Genomic DNA, 20,916 nt, shown 5'->3' on the forward strand with positions numbered 1-20,916 from the left:
TTGGGGGACCTTTCTTCCCTAGTGTATGCAGCTCACAGAACAGAGCCAGAAGCTTCAAGTTTAATTCTGGCTCTCACATGGTAGCTATGAAATCTTGGGCAAGCCAAATAAGTTTTCTCAGTCTCCATCTTCTCGTGGATAAAATCTAGACAGTAATATCTGCTCCCCCACCCCTAGAGGCTGTTGTGAAGGTGAGAGATAGTGTTGCTGATAGAGGAGCACCAAGCACAAACCCGAATTTAGAGGAGCCCCTGAACAGTCCTCCCGCTTTAAGCCCTAGGTGGCTACACTGATGTCACCAGGCCTGCTGTTTATCTCCTCCGGAGAGGAAATGTTAACTGGAAGCACTTCAAGGGACACAGCTCTTTGACTGTGGAGTTGGCCACGTCTCCACAGGCTTCTGAAAGCAGTGGTGGAGGGAGCCTCCAGCGGGTGTGGGGTGTGCTGGCCAGCCGAGGGGCCCAGCCCATCTTCCTCCACCACAGCCACTGTGGGGTTCACACATGGGGCAGCTGACGCAGACAGCAGAACAGGTTAGACCTAGGAGTTCTGATTCCCAGATCAGCTCTGGGTTCTTGTGCCACCAAGGACAAATGAAAGAGATATGTCATGGGAGCACCTGGGTGGTTCAGTCGGTTAAGCATCCGACTTCAGCTCAGGTCATGATGTCATGGTTTGGGAGTTTGAGCCCTGCTTTGGGTGAGCTCAGGCCCCACTTTGGGCTCTGTCTCTGCCTCTTGCTCACTCACACCCCCCCTCTCTCAATAAAAAAAAAAAAAAAAAAAAAAAAAAGAAAGAAGTCATGAACAGAAAAAAGCTTCCTGGAAATGCCCATGTCCTTTCTCTGCACAGGCCTATGTCAAACTCTGGGAGATAGGGACTGAGGGTCCAGCTCTGCCCTCAAAGAGCTTGTGGTTGAATAGGTAGTAGATGGATGCCCTTATCCAGGGCAGAGACCCTGCCTTGTTAGGGAGCAGTGAAGGCAGAGGCTTCTCAGGGGCAGAAGCGGTGGGTGGGCGACCCCATCCCACTGCTGCTGGCTGGTTCTTTCTCAACTGGAGCTGCTGAGGCAAGTCTGTCACGCACTAAGGAGGGTGCTTCCTGGCTCCAGGCACTGGGGGTTGACTCACACGGATGCCATTGGAAAGAGCTTGTCTCAGAGGAAGGCCTGAGGTTCCTGAGGAGAAACAGTCTCACTTCCTCATTTCTCCAGTTGAAATGCTGTTAGAGCCCCTGGGCCCGGCCCACAGAAGTCTGAGAGGTCCTAACGCAGGGGATTGGAGGTGAGGTGGTCTGCAGGAATGCAGTTGCCCCCCATGCCCTAATCCCCAGGGCCTGGGGGAGAGGCAGAGTGTGGCTGGTACCAGCCGGGACTGCAGTTTCACTACCACAGCCCCTCTGAAGCCAGGCCAGAGTGTATGAATTATAGGCCAAGCCCAGCTGGGTGAGGGGGCTGAGCTGGGGAGTTCTGGGCCTCACAGCGCTCTAGGGTAGATAAGGATGGATCAAAGGGGCCAAGGCCTCCTACACCACTAAGTCGGGATCCACCACCGGGTGGGTGGAGTGACAAGACAGATCATATGTATATACATGGAGGGGATTTTGTGTTTCCTTTTGAAGCCCTTTGCACAAACATCTTGTGTGTGAAGCAGCCTGTGCACCTTCTGCTGCACAGCCCCCCACCTCTCTGGTGTGGGGTCTTACCCCCCTGCCCTCCCCCAGGTCTTCCTGTAAGGCTGGTCCTGTGTCCTTTCAGGTTTATCCCTGGGGGCCCAAGTTGGTTTGAAGTTAACATCAGGAGAGCTTTTGTGAGCCTCAGTAAGACCCCCGGGGGCCCTGTGCCCACCCATGCCAGTCTTGGGGTCAGTGGACACTTTGTTACAGCCTGTAATCTAGCCTCTAAGTCCTGGAGGAAGAGTGGATTTTCCCGGATGTTATGTGGAGGTCAGGAAGAGGGCATTTCGCACACCAGTCCCCCAGCAACACTTCCCTGCCCAGTAGACATCCTGGCCCTCTCTGCATCCTTGTTCCTCAGCACTGGCTGCCAGCCCCTTCTTCCCTTTCTGTTCCTTACTCAGACTCTAAAACTCCCTCTCTTCTCCAGTGCAACAGGGCCTTTCCCAGGTCCTTCCCTCAGGCCTCCTCGGGATTTCCCTGCAGTCTGTAGACTGCAGCTTTCACCCAGCGAACAGATTCAGAGTCGCCTCAGCCAGCAGCTGCCCTATAAATAGCTGTGCTTTGAGTGCCTTCTTAAACCTGCCCAGGGTGCGTCTGGCCTGCCTCATCCCACCACTCCTTTGTTGTTGTTGTTATTGTTTTTAATTAAAGATTTTTTTCTCTTTTTTTTTTTAATTTTTTTATTAACGTTTATTTATTTTTGAGACAGAGAGAGACAGAGCATGAACGGGGGAGGGTCAGAGAGAGAGGAAGACACAGAATCCGAAACAGGCTCCAGGCTCTGAGCTGTCAGCACGGAGCCCGATGTGTGGCTCCAACTCACAGACTATGAGATCATGACCTGAGCCGAAGTCGGACCCTCAACCAACTGAGCCACTCAGGCACCCCAAGATTTTTTTTTCTCTTAAAAAAATATTTTTATTTTGTTTTAATAATCTCTATACCCAGTGTGGGGTTTGAACTCAACGACCCCGAGATCAAGAGTCACATGTTTTACCGACTAAGCCAGTCAGGCACTCCCTTCGTCCCACCACTCCTAAAGCAGAGAAGAGTTTAATTGTGGGGTGTGCAGTCTCCTTTGCAGGGTGCAGGGCCCAGCTGGGTGGATGGCCGTCCCAAGTTCCTGCATGCTCTGGGGATATTTCCAAAGCTCAGGGCTAGGGTCTTTGTCTGCTCTCAGGTTCCAGGAACCCATCCCTGCCTCCCCTAAACCCTAACAATCTTTCCTTCCTCCAAACAAAGAGCGCTTTTGATCTTTATCACTCTCTTGGAACATACATGCCAAGTGTCTTGGGTAATAAAAATAAGATTATCAGCAAACACACAGAGAGCACTTACTATGTTCCAGGTACTATTCTAAGCACTTTATAGTTACTAGTTCATTTAATCTCAGTAGTTGGGGTTGAGGGAGTCTGTCTAATTTCTTTAATTATATAGTGAAGTCCTCAAGGGCAGAGACTAGGGTAACACATCTTTATATCCCCCAAATTCCTTGCACTCCAGGAATGTTTGCTGATTGACTCGGTCTGTCCTTGGGAGGTGACATCCCATCCTGGTTACTCACTTTCCCTTTCTCTTCAAATGGGACTAGGATTTCCTTTCCTACTCCCTTGGGTAATAGAAAGTGACTTGGGGAGGCTTTGGGGTCATTGGGACTTTCTTCCTTTGACTCCAGATGGCACACCTTCCCTATCAAGGAAGGCACATGCCAGAGAGGAGCAGAAGAAGACAGGAGAGCTTTCTGAGCAGGAGGGGAGAGAGGTGCTGTGTGTGTGTGTTTGTGTGCGTGTGTGTGTGTTCATGGTGGTTGTCTCTGGATGGTGGATTGTGGATGATTTTGGTTTTCTTTTTATGCTTTCTTGCATTTTCTACCATGAGCAAACATTACTTTTACACTCTCAAAAGAGGAACTAGAGATGGAAAAAGAGAAATGTTTATTGAGTATTTTGTTAAGTAGTGACTGTTGAGGTGAGCTTTAAAGGATGAGCACAGAAGCCCCAGAAGCTGGGCTGGCATTCAGCAGGCATCCAGTGACCTGTTTTGACTGACCAGTGCCTGTCCCATTAATAAATATTTTAATGTCTGCCCTGCCCACGGGCACCTGGGCACCTCATATGGTTAAGCATCTGACTCTTGATTTCGGCTCAGGGCATGATCTCATGGTTTGTGGGTTTGAGCCCTGCGTCGGGCTCTGTGCTGGCAGTGTGGACCCTGCTTGGGATTCTCTCTCCCCCTCTCTCTGCCCTTTCCCTTATCACTCTCTCTCAAAATAAATAAATAAACTTAAAAAATATATTAAAAAAAAACCCTCCCCAGTCCAGAAATGATATCTCTTCTTTGAATAGGAGGAAGATTGTAATCTGGGGTCAGTTCCCTTCCCCAAGCTAGCATCTCCCATCCAGTGATGTTCTCTTTGCTTCCTCTAACAGTGGCTGCAGGAAGGGTTTCTACCTCCTCTTCCCTGGATTACCTGTTTCAGCCTCCCAGCCTTTAGAGTGAGCAGTCTTTGACTCCAAGCTGGCTGCATGTTTTTAAAATGTGAAGGTCTTAAAAAATAAATAAATTAAAAGGCCAAGGTCTGAGTCCCATGCCACACCACTTAAATCAGAACCTCTGGGGTGAGCCCTCAAACAGGGGTGATTTTTAGCTTCCCAGGATGCCTCCAATGTGTGGCCAGGGTTGAGGACCACTGAGGCAGATGCAGAAAGTCCCCGGAGTGGACAAAGGGGCCAGTACAGAGATGCCTGCCCGGCCTCTGGGGGCTTGTAGTTGACCACAATGTTGGTGAGCAAGCTAGAACCTGTACACAAAGAGACAGGAACACTCGGTGTGATGCCCACCGTATCCAACCTGTGCCAGTTCAGACATGGCTGTTGAAGATGCTGAGGAAGGAGGCAGTTCGGGTGTCCTGAGGGTAATCAGCCTGGTCTTTCTGGAAGAAGTTCTGCCTGAGGCAGTTTTGTGGGGGGGAGAGGCCTTCACAATGTTGCACTGACTCTTCTGGTCCTTTCCAAGGGTTTTCTCTCAGGTTCCTTATCTGATGAACCAGCTTCTTTGTAACTCTGGTCCCAATTGGGTGTGGCTGGCCACTCTTCAGTCACTACCCCAGCTCTCCAGGACACCCCGGCAGACTAGGCTCTGACAGATAAGAACTGTGCTTGTTAGCACAGCTGTTCTCTGCAACACCCAGTGTTGTTTTCAAGCCTACGGAAATTTGGGTGCGGAAGTGTGGCTACATCCACCCAACTTCAGAGTTGGGCTTGGTTCCAAATAAAAGGAAATTTAGTCAGTTTTCCCAGACACAGGGACAAAAATAGAGTTGACAGGAACCTCAAAGGGTCTGCTGAGGTATGAGGGTTACACCTAGAAAAATCAACTGGATCTTTGGTCTGGATGCTGTCAGATGCCCTGATCAAAACTGGACTTTGAGCATCAGCAACTAATGTCTGGTGCTCTACAGGTGATGTCTCACAAGAAAGTGATTTTGTTCCTGCTGCTGTTAAGAGTCTTAGAGATCTGTGTGCTTTTTGGGCCTTTTTGGTCAATAACCTGGATTCTGGGGTTAATGAGGTTCAGATTAGCTACATGTGTGGCTGAGGAGATTGTAACTGAGGGGGAAAGGAACTAGGTGGTATAACTCATGTTTGGATAGATGGGACCTGGCAGGATTTGTTATGCCCACCTTCAGCCTTGGATCTTGCCTCAGGCGTGTGGGGGTGTCCTCTATAAGCTCATGCTGCAGAATGGGGCCTCCCGGGAGAGGTTCTGCCTTGACATCCCCAGCAGGACTGTGCCGAACCAGTGTTGACGTCACTGGTGTCCTTCCTCACTCTGTGGAAAGTGTCCTTCTTTTTCCTGTGCTTTCACCAGCTCAACTCAGCTCCAGGTGCTTTATACACAGTGGCCGGGAGGGGGTCTCCCGCTCATCACGGGCCTTTCGAACACTCCTCTGTGAGCAGGTTTCCCGGCACCCAACACATGGAGTTACGCTGCTGGTGAGCAGCAGAACTGAGCTGCAATTCAGATCTCTGGATCGCCACCCTGCCCTCCTCCAGGTGGTGAACTGTCGGCCCAGAGACTCCAGAAACTGTGGCCGTTGTGTAAAGAGGAAGGTGTGTAATCAGGGTCGGAAGAGGACAGCACAGTTCCCACATCTCTGTACATTTGTCGTTGTGTCCATGCTGTATGTGGCCTAGCCGGGCCAGAGGTGGTCCCTGCAGGCAAAACAGATACCCTCATCCCCTGCGAAGATTTCACACGGCTCCAGGCTCCTGCTTGTGTCGATGGTGACGAGAACAGGTGTAAGGTGGCAAGGCTGAGCTCATTTTCCTTTAAAATTAGAAATGCCGCACTGAAGTGACTGGGGCGAATTATTTGACCCTTCTGAGCTTTATTTCCTCATCTGTAAAGTGGGAACAAGAAAGGAACTGGCTTCACAGGGTGTGGCGGAGGTTCAACTGAGATGGTATTTACAAAGTGCCCAGGGAGCACAGAGCACAGGAAACTTACTAAGGCTGAGAAACCATTTTTCCTAAAAGGTGCTCCTTCGGAGCCAGCCTTCCTTCTTCCTTGCCCTTGTCTATCTCCTCACAGCCTGTGAGGATGGGTGTGGGTGGCTGTCCTTTGGAGACAAAGCTGTCCCTAGGGGAAGTGACAGGTCCCTGAGACATAGTGAGTCAACAGCTTGGGGGTCCTGGAGCCTACCTCTCCCTGTGGGCTGGTCTGCTTGCTAGTGTACTGAGTTTCTGCTTTCCACAGGTCAGCCTGGGGCCCTGCCTCCCGTCTTGCTGTCGTCCCTTGCCGGAAACCCCGCCCCATTGTCCCAGGCAGCCTGGGCCTGGGGAGCCCAGCTGCTGGGCTGACAGTTTCCTTTTGAGGCCGAGATAACTTTGAGAGATGTCTATCTATCAGGTTCAGGGAAAGGGTGGAGGGTCTGAGTGAGCCCTTTGCTGCCCTGAGATATCTGGTGGGCCATACTTAGAGAGATCATTTAACCTCCCAGCCTGTCCTCTGCCACTTTCTCCCTTCTTCCTTCTCCCCTCATCCTCACCCTTACCCCTCAAGGCTATGATGAATTTCTGGGAAGCTTTGGTTGAGGCTGGACAGGCCTCATTAACTCCTTCAGTGCTGTCGGTATAGTGGGTAGGAAAAGTACCTGGGGGAGGGAAGGGGGTTGTAGGGATGGTCTAGTTGCTCTCGTTTTGCCCCTTGAAAAAGCTTCAAGAGTCCAGCCTCTCTCTAGGGGCACCTGGGTGGCTCAGTTGGTTAAGCGTCCGACTTTGCCTCAGGTCACGATCTCACGGTTAGTGAATTTGAGTTCCGTGCCGGGCTCTGCGCTGGCAGCTCAGAGCCTGGATTCTGCTTCAGAGTCTGTGTCTGCCCTTCTCCTACTCGCACTTTCTCTTTCTTTCTCAAAATAAGTAAATAAACTTAAAAAAAAAAGCATATTGGGGTGCCTGGGTGGCTCAGTCGGTTAAGTGTCTGAATTCAGCTCAGGTCATGATCTCATGGTTCATGAGTTTGAGCCCCATTTCGGGCTCTGTGCTGATGGCTCAGAGCCTGGAGCCTGCTTCGGGTTCTGTGTCTCCCTTGCTCTCTGCCCCTCTCCCACTCACACTCTGTTTCTGTCTCTCATACACAAAAAATAAACAAAAAAAGAAAAAAAAAAAAGAAAAAAAAAGAATCCAGGCTCCATCATGGATTAACTCATGAGATGGGAAACTGAAAGTTTCTTCTCTGCGCCCTGGTTTTGTCATTTGTTAAATGGGCATGAAAATGCTGCATGTGTAAGGTTGACTACAAGGAGGAAAAGATCTATTGCGTGTAGGGAACCTGGTAGAGGGCCTGGCACAAGGAGACTAGTATGATGGTCATTCCTGTGCTGCCATCTGGTAGGTGGCCTTGTGACATCAGTGAATAGGAATTCTCTCACCTCACCCTTTACTGGAAATGGCAGCTATTCTAAGTCAGATGGGTCATCTTGGCGTGGAAGGAATGACACTTCATTCATTCAGTAAGTAAATACCTATTTATTCAAAGTTACTATGTAGCAGGTACTTGGGATCTTGTATGTATCAGGCATCTTGGGAAACAACAGTGAGCAAGACAGTCCCTGTCCTTTGGGGTGCACACATGTGCAGGACTGGGGCTTGGGGCAGGGGTGGCTGGGAGGTGGGAACAGTAACAGATTAGCAAAGTATAAACATATAATATAAGTTCACATAGAGGTGGGTGCTTAGAAGAAAATAGAATCAAGGGTTCAATGCTGGAGGGCCGCACGTGTACTATTTTAAACAAGGCATGTAAGGAAGGCCTTTCTAAGGAGGTGATTTTTGAGTGGAGCAGTGAGGAAATGAGGCAGGAATGTTTTCTAGCCATCGAGAGCAGCAAATTTGGAAGCCCTGAGGTAGAGACCCAGCTTGGCAGGTTCTAGAACATGAAGACCGGAGAAGATGGGCTGAAGGGAGAGGGTGCACAGGACCCTAAGTGGGCACACTTGGAGCTGGGGAGCCCCTTTCCCCCCAGGGCTGTGACCTCCGTCCGTCCACAGGTGGCTGTTGCCTGTGTGTGTGTGGGGTGCCAGGGAGGCAGAAGGCTGACTGGCCGTGGTGGGCTGCATGTTTCTTTTAATTATGGTGATGGCAGGCAGCTGTCACTGGTTTCTTTTTATTTATTTATTTTGTCCCTGGTCTGTGATGGAACTTTCTGGTGCTATTTGCTGATGCCAGAGGCAATCCTGAGTTCTGAAAACACAGCAGGGCCCAGCTGCTCCCTTTGGGCTGGCCCTGGTCGGGGACCAGCTCACGTGAAACAGCCGGCAGTCAGGGCCATGCCCTCCACGTGCTAACAGCTCCAAGCTCTGTGTGGCAGCCTAGAGCCCTGATTAGGACCATAATTCAGGGAGAAGAAAGTCCCTTCAGTCCCCAAGTCGAACCTACTACTTAACTAAACTGACCGATACTTTCTTTCGACCTCAAGTCAGTTCAAAGCAACAAATATTTCCTGGGGCTGAGCATGGCTTGGGATACGAACCCAGCTGGTAGCTGTGGGTGTGGTGTGCTGGCTGACAGCTGTTCTGATGGGTTTTTACATCTGTAACTTAAAATCTCTAAAAACCCATCAGTGCAGGGTGAACCAAAGATGTTCCCTGCCCTCAAAGAGCATGTACCTTGTCAGACCACTCAACTGACTGTCCATCGTGCCTGGTGAAGCAGCTGTTTTGACAACTGGATAAACCAAGCATCAGGACATAAAGTGCATCAGGAAACTGACTTTCCCCAGTATTTACCTTCCTGAGCGAAACCCTCACGTTGCCCACCCCCTCTGCCCCTACTCACCTAGGAAAACCCATTTCCAAGACCTGTACTGTTTTTCTTTTATTTCTTCTGGGTCTTTTCCCCTCTGAAAAAGTGGTGCTTGGGCTGGATTGCCAACCTTTGCCCTCCAAGGACCTCTTCTTGCATACACCTCGGGGCCTTTTGGGGTTTTCATTCCTCAGATCCCCCACTCATACCGCTCCCTCCTCCTCCCTGCAAAACTTCATGTTACAATGCTTGGCTTCTGGACCTCTCTGGGGAACTTATTCCTTCCTCCTGTGAGTATGCCTCTCCCTGCCCATCCCCACTCTTGTTCTGTTCCAGGGTCTCCTTGTAAAGCCCTCTGGTCTCAGGGGACCATCATGGCTGCTGTTTTGCAGCCCGCAGGCTCTGTGGGCTCCCGGGGACCTCCGGGCATCCCCTTTCCTGCTCAGTGTCCCAGCTCCCCAATTTGAGCCATGATGAAATAAAGTGACTTTATGCACTGCCAGCCATCTGGGGCAAGGAGAGAGCAAAAGGGGCAGTGGCATGTGCCATGGGGTTTTAGAAAGTCCCCCAGTTCCAGGGGTGGGTGGAGTGTCCCTGTGATAACCCTCAGGCTGGGCAGGCCCAGCATTTCTGTGATGAGCCTGGGGCAGGGAAGCCGGTGGGCAGTGGCCAAAAATAGAGCCTGGATTCATTCTGGGGCATCTGGAAAGTGCGGTGGTGTGGAGCAGGGTGGGCCGGCACTTCCCTCATCTCATCCCGTGTCTGTTTTCCTTTGTCTCCCAGTGCGGGGCTGCCCCTGCTGCCTTTTATCAGGGCCTGCTCACACCAGGACAGCGGTGGGCTGCCCCTTTTCCTGTCCATTTTCTCAACCTGGGCCCTGGGGGCAGGCGGGGTAGGACTGGACTGTCCCCTACGAGTGGGGGCTCGTCAGAAAGCCCGTTGTGGCTGAGGGTGTGTACTGGGAGGTGGTCCCAAACTTCCCTTTCAGACTCTCCGCGAACTGGACAGTGACTCACCCAGAACAGTCCTGCGATCGCAGGAGCGTATGTGGGGCCGAAGCCAGGTCCTCGGGTTGTAGGATGTGGGGTGCCCTGGGGCCATCTGAAAGACTCTCGGAGGGTTGCCCCCAGTGATAAGCCCACCAGGTGATGCAGACCAGAATCTAGAGGAGGGTGCTGGATACAAAAGTAGCAAAGACAGAGGGGAGTGGGAGAGGATGACAAGACCTGGGCCACACTGACCGTGAAAGGTGCTAGCAAAGCACCACGAAGGTAAATTTGCATGGTGCAGCCGCTCTCCCTGCATGCTGGTGGGAGGCAGGGGAGGGGCTGTGAGTAGAGATGGAACAGGCATCCGCATCCGTCCACCTCCTTGGGGCACAGAAGAGGAAACTGAGACCCACCCAGGGAGGTGAGGGGTTTGGCTCGTGGTCACCCTGCCACAGAGAGGCCGATGGCCCTGCAACTAAGCTCCTGGGGTCAGGCCTCTTTCAACCCCCGCTTCAGACACTACTTGAACTGGAAGGCTGAGAGGGTGGGGTTTCCTAATGGGGGACACTGAGGCCACAGCAGGAGACAGTAAGCAGACCTTCATGGCCAACCTTGGAATGTCCTTATTTCTCTCTGTCATCCTCTGTGTTCACCTGTCTTGTCTTGTTTGTCATCTCTCCTGGCCCCTCTCTTGTCCCTCTCTTCTTCCCTACTCACCTGGTGAGCATCAGTGCCTCTTCCCTGCTCAGATCAGTTTCGGTTTGCAGTTGGCAAGCACAGATTGAGGGAGCAGAGTGAAGAACAAATGAACCAGAGGACGGGGCATCAGGGCTTCTACCCTTGATGGGGGTGGTACCCACAGACCTTCATGGAATGGCTAGCGTGTGCTGCGTTCTGGGCTAAGCACTGAGTTACACATACAGGGGAGACCTGATCCATGTCCTCAGCTCGCTCTTGAGTGGGGAGCCCTGACAAATAAACGAATACCTCAAGTGTTAAGGAGAACGGGGGGGGGGGGTTGTTGCGCAGGTGACATAAGCTGTGTGGTGGCAGGAATCCATTCAGCTCCCCTCCTTCCTTCCCTGCCTTCTTCCCTCCCCTACTTTCTTTTTACAGTCCTGGGTGTGTCTGTTGAGCACTAAACCCTAATTGCCAGCTTCTTGCCAGGTACTTCACTTGGATGTCCCACGGCCGTCCCCATTCAACATGACCTACCCATGTCACTCTTTTCTCCCCCCATACCTGCTCCTCCGCATTTCCCATCTCACGTGAAAGCACTGCTCTGTGGCCCCAGCTAGAAACTTCTGGTGGTGTTTCCACCTCCTCCCTTTTCCTCATACGCACGCATGGGGTATCAGATATTTGAGGGCCCACCTCTGAAACGTTTTCCAGCCCACCTGGCACTTGTCTGTCCACACGGCCACTGTTGACACGGGCTCTCACCGTCTCCGTCCCAGTCCTCTTCAGGGCTCTCCTGGCCCGTGACTTCACTTCCCTCCTTTAATGCACAGCCCTGCTAGGAACGTTTCTGAGACACAAATCAGGTTGTTTATTTGATAGCGTGTATATTGGAATCACCATTTGCCAGGCACCATTCTCAGTGGTTAATATAAATACTAGTTCCTTTGATCCTCCAAACAGTTGTGTGAGGCGTATGTGATGGGCTTGAAGATGCTGTCTGTTGTAAGATGCACCTTATGTTTGTAACACTGAGAAAGAAAAATTCTTTTTAAAAATTTTCTTAAAAATATTTATTTTTGAGAGAGAGAGAGAGACAGAGCATGAGCAGGGGAGGGGCAGAGAGAGAGGGAGACACAGAATCTGAAACAGGCTCCAGGCTCTGAGCTGTCAGCACAGAGCCTGATGCAGTGCTCGAACTCAGGAACCATGAGATCGTGACCTGAGCTGAAGTCAGATGCTCAACAGACTGAGCCACCCGGCTGCCACAAGAAAGAAAAATTCTGACACAATTCTTTATCACTTCAAATTTTTATTATCTATTTAATGAAAGAGCTCTTTTATTTATTTAAAAAATTTTTTATGTTTATTTATTTATTTTTTTTAAAAATTTTTTTTTTCAACGTTTATTTATTTTTGGGACAGAGAGAGACAGAGCATGAACGGGGGAGGGGCAGAGAGAGAGGGAGACACAGAATCGGAAACAGGCTCCAGGCTCTGAGCCATCAGCCCAGAGCCCGACGCGGGGCTCGAACTCACGGACCGCGAGATCGTGACCTGGCTGAAGTCGGACGCTTAACCGACTGCGCCACCCAGGAGCCCCTGTGTTTATTTTTGAGAGAGAGAGAGAGAGAACGAGCACGTGCAAGGGGGAGTGGCAGAGAGAGAGGGGGAGACACAGAATCCAAAGCAGGCTCCAGGCTCTGAGCTGTCAGCACAGAGCCTGACATGGGACTTGAACTCACGAACTGTGAGATCATGACCTGAGCCAAAGTTGGATGCTTAACTGATTGAGCCACCCAGGCACCTGAAAGAGCTCTTTTAGGCTTGTTTAGACATAAATTTTCAAAGTCATATATTTATCTAGCACACACTTAAGTTCACAATGAAGTAAATTAGTCTAGGTGTTCTCCACATTTTCTCATTTTCAGGCTTCCACCCTTCTGAATTATTTTAATACTCAGAGCCCTCAGAATCTATGTTCCGCCCCACCCCCATAACATTCTCTGTGCCATTAACAATGATGCAGTATTTCTTAAAAGCATGAATTTTCTGGGGCTCCCGTTGGCTCAGTCGGTTAGCATCTGACTTCATCTCAGGTCATGATCTTGCAGTTCCTGAGTTGGAGCCCCACAGTGGGCTCACTGCTGTCAGCACAGAGCCCATTTTGGATCCTTTGCCCTTCACTCTCTCTGCCCCTACCCTGCTTATGCTGTCTCTCTCTCTCTCTCTCTCTCTCTCTCTCTCAAAAATAAACATTTAAGAAAAAAAGCATGAATTTTTTTCTAGACAGCTGACATTGATTTTGTAATATTTGCTATGCATGCACAGCCGATGTTACTGTGTCCTTCTTCCCACCTAGCCAACGATACTAAGATGATTTTACACATTTTATGTATGTGTGTTTGTACGTATGTATGTGTGTATTTAGGCTCCATGCGTGGAGCTCAAAGTGGGGCTTGAACTCACGACCCTGAGACAAAGGCCTGAACTGAGATCAAGAGTCAGATGCTTAACCGCCTGAGCCACCCAGGCACCCCTTTACAGATTTTAAAAGGTTGAATAAAAAGGATGTATCTTGTAATTGATGAAATACATTATCCCACATTCATCCCAAATGATGAAATACATTTCCCAGGGCCCACATAGTAAGTGGCAGAGCTGGGACCTGAACCCAGGCTGTGAGCCTCTTGGATCTCTGCTTTACTAGAAAGCCTTTGCTAGAAACCCTCTTCCTGGAGCAAATGAAATTCAGACCCTCATCACAACACTCAAGTCCTCTGTGACCCGGTGCTTTTTCTGTAGACTCGTCGGCTCTCAAGTAGCTCGAGCTCTAGCTGCTCTGCCTGCTTCCAGACAGGCTGTGGTGCCCTGGGCTCACACCCTCGTGCCTGCCTTGGGGGATAGTTCAGATCCTCCTCCGAGGTGAAGGCTTGGCCCCAGTGCCACCTCCTCTGGGGTACCTCCCTTTGACTCCTTCTAGGTGCTCTCACAGAATTTAGTTCGTTAGAGCCCCGCTGGCAGCCTCCTGTGTGTGGTGCTGGCTCCTCTCAAAGCCTGGGGGCCCCTGGGAGTCAGGGACCAGCTTCTTCCTCAGGGCCCCCATCTCAGCACAGTGCTCCATATGAGGACTTGACTACACCAGCCACCTTTCCTCGCACCAGGACTGACAGGAAGTCTGATGGTTTGAGGAGCATTTGGGAGATCTGGGATGTTTATACTTGCCACTTGAATGTTGACCAGCTGGGGACTTACTGTTCACATAAGTAATATCCTGTCCATGGGGGTGTGTTCCTAGCGTCATCCTGAGTTGTTGGAAAACACCTGATTTGGCATGTTCCAACCAGGGCACCTCCCTCGAAACCCCTCTCACTTATGAACTCATGGACACCATGACTCAGGCCCTGCTGGCTGGAGAAGTCAGGGGCGTATGGGGGCGCGCACGCGTGCGGTTGTACACACAGGGCAGGGTGGAAGTGTTGGTGGACAGACCTCCTTCTTTTCTGCTAAAATCTCATTTCCTGTGGCTGATGGATTCCGGGGAGGCTCCAGGACCCTCTGTTCCCAGTTCTTGCCCTGGGGCTGTGAGCCAGCTGCCCCAGGAGGAGACACTCAGGCCAGCTAGCTTGGCACTCTCACCGTCCTCCTCCACGGAGGGAGATGGCAAAAGCCCATGTGGGAGAAGAGGAGGAGGAATGTTGCAGGCCTGCTCAGTTATTAAAGACCTCTCAAGATAATGAGGCACGGGGAAGAACAAAGAGACAGAAAGGCAGCAAAATGAAAAAACACCACCTTCTGGGCTTTGACCTTCAGGCCCGGGCAGAGGCATTTGGCTGATATTCAGCTGTTTGGAAGAGGGAATTTCTGGCCTCATCAGGCTGGAGGGTGTCCACGAGGGTATAGGAAATGCCATGTGGGCTAAGGTCTCTGATGAAGAGCTGTGTCTGATAAGGGAGCACCCTGGGTTTGTGGGTGATCATTCCCCTGATGTCACCCTTAGGATCAGAGACAGCCTCCAGATTCCATTTTGCTCTTAATATTCCACTGTGGATAGGCTATCTATAACTTTATCCTAAACTTTTGCTACCAGTTTATATACCTACCTGGACCCGTCTCTTCAGAGTACTGATTACTCAAGTGGTGTTTTCTTTTTTCTTTTCTTTTTTTAAAAATTTTAATGTTTATTATTTATTATTGAGAGAGAGCGTGCAAGCGGGGGAGGGGTGGGGGTGGGCAGAGAAAGAGGGAGACGCAGAATCCAAAGCAGGCTCCAGGCTCCGAGCTGTCAGCACAGAGCCTGATGTGGGGCTCGAACTCACGAACCACGAGAACATGACCTAAGCTGAAGTTGTATGCTTAACCTACTGAGCCACCCAGCCGCCCCTCAAGTGGTGTTTTCTTTCCTGTTCTTTCCTCTCACTAAGCTTTCTATTGTCCTGGAATTTGGAGAACCAGCTAGCCATAGCATTGATCATAGCTGTCCTAGTTCGGACAGATTAAATAAAAAAAAATATGGGGGTGCCTGAGTGACTCAGTCGGTTAAGTGTCTGACTTCGGCTCAGGTCATGATCTCACAGTTCATGGGTTCAAGCCTCGCGTCGGAATCTGCTGACAGCTCAGAGCCTGGAGCCTGCTTCAGATTCTGTGTCTCCCTCTCTGTCTGCCCCTCCCCTGCTTGTGCTCTGTCCCTCTGTCTCTCAAAATAAATAAACATTAAAAAAAAATTTAAAAAAAACATGGGTGTGTATATATTTGATTAAATGCGCTGCCTGTGTATTTTAAGTTTGGATATTTTACATTTGATGTCAAGCCACGTCCCTTCAACCTCCTGAGAGGGTTCTGTGGTGGAGTTGGGGCAGTGATTTTTTAGGCATTAAGTCTTTCAGAAGAGCTAAATTGTGCTGAGGTACGAATCACTGGCAGAAACACAAAGTCACAACCGTTTTCTGTCAGTGGTACGCCTGCACGCACGGTGGTTTCTGCGGGGCGTACCTGCAGACAGGGCTCACAGACGTCAGCCTCGCCCCCGCCTCCCTTCCCTGAATGACCATCACTTCCTCCCACCACCCCAACATTTGCTAAAGAGACAGGACACCAACCCAGCACTTGGCAAGATTGAGGAAATCTTTAAGAAAAAAGCAACCCCTGACCTCCCCTTTGCCAAAGTGATTGCAGATGAAAACGTGCCCGGATGTTCTTGAGAAATGGTAGAGGTCAGCTTTTAAAAACTGTTTTCTTGTGATGTCCTGGGGCTTAAGATTGATGGCAGCTGCCCTGTGGAAGGGGGTGTTTGACGACCTCGGTGTTCTCCTGCTGGAGGACTCCGCTTGAGCCTTTTCACACAGAAAGTTTAGGGTGGCTTTGGGCTGGCATCTTTCTCTCCTGTCAGTCGGGAGCTGTTATGGGTGTGGGAGAGAGATCTAGAGCTGTCATGGCTGTTGACCAAAATCAGGAAAGAAACTATACAGTTTGGTCTTGGCCTCTGTCCTCATGTGACCTTGGACTACTGGAAGGGGGATAGGGATCACCAAGGAGCCTGTGGGAAGTGGGGCTCCCTGGCCCAGAGTTGGCAAGGGTCTCGCAAGCCCAGGACTTGGGGTTTGGAAGTGCTGGAGGTGAAGGTGAAGGAGCTCAGGACTTGGGGCTGTGGGGAGGCCTGAGGAGAGGGCTCTGGGGCAGGCTGCTGGGCAGCAGCCGGGAGAGCAGCCCTGGGGGGAAGAGCAGCTGTGGCTCCCCAAGCCCAGCTCCCTCGGTGACACACAGGTGCGATGCGGCATTAGAGGTGGCTCCTGGAAAGTTCATGTCCAACGAAGGACAGACCCTGGTGGCAAAAGACCTTGCTCCTATAGGAACTCAGGGGCTGGAAGACCATTTGACGTGGGGTGAGGGCCGAATCAGGTGTGGGTCAGAAGAAGGAATGGGACCTGTGGCTGAGGCCTGGTGGGAGGGGCCTGAGGGCCAGAGGGAAGAGGTGAGGGAGAATGGAAGCGACTGTTGGATACGTTGAACTTGAGCTGCAAGGGGGAACGGCCCGCAGCCTGCCACAGGGCCTGCTGGGACTATGCCTCTCTGGTCCCGGAGGATCAGGACCTTTCATGGTGGAGCCTTGTGGCGCCGGGAGGAAGCCTGGAGACCACTCATCCACCTCCTCAGTTTAGAGCTGGGGAAATGGAGATCCAGAGAGAGGAGCGACCTTCTTAAGCTCACCCAGCCTAGGATCCACAGCTGCTGATCCTTGGCTCCTGCTCTTTTCGTGACCGATTTGATCTCGATGGGGCCAGCCCACAGCAGCATCTCTTCAGTAGCGGGCCACAGCCCCATCTGTGCTAGGACTCACGTACTCAGGCAAGGGCAAGATCATTGTCTCTGGAGAGCTGCCTTCAGGATGAACAATGAACATGTGGCCACTTGGAGGGAAGAGGGGGGCAGGTCACGCCTCTCTCTTAGAGAACTCCTGATGATTAAGTGTTTTAAGTGAAAAGAATGAAAGTCTGAGGGTGGAATTTCAGCGTTGGCCAGTGTGTGAGAGTGTGCTTCCTGGGTGCCTTCAAGCGTCTGCCCAGTCCTGGGCTTCTGCACTGACAGTGACACAGGCCCTGGTGCTGCCGCAGTGCAGCCTGTCCATTCAGACCTCACACTTGACAAGGCCACACTGTGCATTGATGTGTGGCCTTAGAAGACAGAGGCAGCACACAGAACAGACAGGAGGGGACATGCTACAGAGGCCTGGGCATCCTGCTGGGGGGCTTGACCCCTGCGGGGCCGCCTGGGGCTCGCGGAGAAGAGCGGAGGGTTTGGGGAGAGCCTCAGATGAACCTGCTGACTGGGGTTTCCTTGCCACGGGCCCTGCGGGCTGCTCAGTGTAAGCACTTACAGGAGACCAGACAGAGCCTCACTCCCCCAGAGCCTCCCTTATCACCCAGAGCACCACCAGAGCTGCCGGGAGCAGGTACCTGGAACCGCGGCCCCAGGTCACATTCTTCTCATAAGTGGAATAACACAATGGCCTTTTTAACTTTCTTATTAATTGACTGTGTTGCAAAAAAAAAAAAGCAGTCCATCACCTCCTCTGCCTCCGTTCCCCACCCCCTTCTTAGGGCCCTGTTTATGGTGCTCGTGAGGCTGGGCTCTTGGCCGGCCTGACACGAAGGGCAAAGCCCCACACCCCCTGCGAGCTCTCATGTGGGGGCTGTGGCTGGAGCTGCCTTGTATCCAGGACTCTGCTGTTTAGAGAAACTTCAGGCAGACTTATGGGCTCCCGTCGTTCCTGGTACAACTTGGGGAGTGATGTCAAATAGTGTTGGTAAAGAGCCCTGGATTTCAGCGGCCCCTTTCCCGCAGCCTCCCTCTTAGACGTTTACAAGCCAGGTGATGTGCTTTCTCTCGGAAGGAGAAACATTGGCACCCCTAGAAAGGGGCAACATGGCCCCAGTGTTGCACAGCCCGGGTGCTGGGGTAGTGTTGGGGAGCAGAGCCCAGAGTGTCTGAGTAAGTTAGGGCAAGCAGATGATAAATTCGTGGCCAGCACTGGGTCTTGGCATCTGGCAGATGGGTTCCTCTCGGTCATCATCAGGGTCTGTATCAGCACTGGCATTTGGAGGAAGCACCTCCAGCTCCAGGTCACCTCTCTGGTCCTAAAGGTGCAGGACAGTGGGTGGCATGGGGGTGGGAGAGCGGGGGAAGAGGGTGGGAATAGAGCCTGGGTGCTGGCTAGGAATGCCAGCTCTGCCTGCGTGGATCCTGTTTGACCCCCACCTTCCAGGGTCCAGTGAGAGTCCTTTCCCTCAGCTCTTCAGTTCCAGGGTTGTGACAGAGCCCTGGGCGTAGTCCCATCTCTTCTGGTTCCTCTCTAACCCGTCCCTCATTGAAAAACTCTCCTACAGTCATCCTCATGCGAGTGTGCTGTTTGTTCCCTGCGGGGTTACTGACTGATGTGAACAGTAGGACCAACAGAAAATAAGCAGCAGAGCGGAACTGTACGCAACCCAGAGAAGTGTGAGCGCTATAGGAGTTGGGGGCCATGAAAGTTCAAGTGGTCTGGGGCAGGCAGGGAGGACTTCAGAAAGGATAGGGGAACTGAAGGATGGTGGGGACCGAGATGGCTCTGTGTGGCTCCTAGCATGGTGCCCCAAGAATTGAACAGGGCTGAACTGGGATGCTTGATGATGCTTGGAATTCAGCAGTGCTTGCCAACCCCTTCCCAGCCCGGGGTCCCAGTGGGCCACTTGGATGTTAAGGTGGAGGCAGCACCTGTGCTGGGAAGTTTCCGTCCAGGGAGCCCCTGTGCCCGTCTCGTGGTGTCAGGTGGCACAGGTATGAGGACACACGTCTTAGCTCCCTGGTAGATTCTGGGTCAAGAATCCTTGCACACCTCCCTCCCTCCAATGCCTAAGACTATGCTTTGCATAGAGCAGGGTCTAAATAAATATCTATTGACTGAATAAGTTAGCATATGAACAGATGAATCTAATTCTGCCAGTGTTTGAACATCAAACATACTCCATACCGAAAGGGGCTGGGGACACAGAGGCGGGACCAAGGCAGTGATATCTAGAAGAAAGAGTGGCCATCTGGGAATAGGGCTGGGCGGGTCTGAGAAAGCACCTCAGAGCTTCAACTTTGCCTAGTGGGAGGAGGGTGGAAGAGCATGCCGGGCAGAGGTGCAGCATGAGAGAGATGCCTAAAGAGTGCATGGCTTTAGACAATGACAAGCACGGTGGGCTTGCTGAAGAGTAGGGTGCTTTTGGGGAGTGGTTCGAGCCAACACCGGAAGGTGGTGGAGTCGCATTAGGAAGGGCTAGAAGGCTTGGGGAACCAGGAAGGGATCTGGAGTAAGGGAATAATATCACCAGACCTACGTCTTGGAAAAATACCTCTGGTAGTAGGTGTAGCAGAGGGCTTGGAGGTTTAGGGACCATTTGAGATACACTGTAGTGATCCAGGCAACAGATGGCAAAACCCGAGTGAGGGTCCTGATGGTAGGGACGGTGAGGACAGGAGAGAGGTATGAAGTATGTTGGAAGTAGAACTGACCTCATCTCGTGACCTCTCTTGGGAAGTGAGCACTGGCGAAGTCAGAGATGATGCATGTCTGGCTGCCAACTGATGTGACTTTTAAGGGAGATGGGGAATCCAAGACAGGAGCCCATTTGGGGAAGGAAGTGACTACTTTCATGCCTGTCAGGCTAGGTTTAAGGTACGTGAAGGACATTCTCTGACCAAGAACTAAGTTAAGGATGGTGCTTTGGTTTTGGGCTCACCAGCAGAGGCGTGAGGGTTATAACCCAGGAGAGTGTAGAGTGAGGACCAGAGGGCCAAAGGTGGAGCCTTGACTCCCCCTCAACTTTTAAGGGGCAGCCATGATAGAAACCAGAGAATGCAGATGGCAGGAGAGTCAGGGGTTAGAGTGAGGAGAGCTCAGAGATGGGGTCACTGAATGTCAGGAAAGAGCGAATGATGAGCCCAGAGTCTGATCCCACAGGGAGCTTGCTCAGCACCCCCACTGACACTGGGTCATTTCCATGTAATCCATCATGGTGGTCAAGGAAAGCATTGCTTCTCCCCCATGCAGTTCTGACATTGTGGGTAGATGGAGAGAGGTGTAATATCAGGGCTGGGAGCTGATAAAGAGGTCAGAAGGTCCTAAATGGGCTTGGATGACAGCACGTGTCATAATCACAAGACTGATCAATCTGGGAGTGCAGGCTCCTGCTTGCTGATGAGGTGGGCACAGGGGACCCTGGGCTGACATGCTGGAGGAGCGGAACACCTGGGTTCTATCAGTGATAAGGGGCTTCAGAATCTTTACTTCTGCACATCGGCTGTCTAGTGTGTCAACAGCTCCTGACGCTGCCGAGCTTTTTAGGAGGCTGAGGTTGATGGTGCTAAGAACACTCCACATTTCAGTGACAGAGCAGCTTATAACTTAGGGAAATCAATGCCCGTGTTCCTCCTTAACTCATAATTTATTAGGGATGAGCAATATGGAGAACTCATCCATACTGACCCCGTATTATAGATGGAGGAAGCCAGGGCTTGGAGCAGACAGAAATAGGACCTCAGTCCTGCAGTGGTGGGCTGGAGCATTTCCCCGTGACTCTGGGGTGGTGATGTTATCTCTAAGCCCCTCTGCTTTCCAGGGTGGCCCTGTGGAAATGTCAGTTTTCCCCCATTAGGCAGGTGTACAGAAAATCCTGGGCAGTGTGTGTGCCTCACAGGTCACTCTGAGAGGTCCTGGTTTGAGCCCTGAGCTCCATGGATTAGAGCCG

Source organism: Leopardus geoffroyi, chromosome A2 (assembly GCF_018350155.1).
Source record: "Leopardus geoffroyi isolate Oge1 chromosome A2, O.geoffroyi_Oge1_pat1.0, whole genome shotgun sequence".
NCBI lineage: Eukaryota > Metazoa > Chordata > Mammalia > Carnivora > Felidae > Leopardus > Leopardus geoffroyi.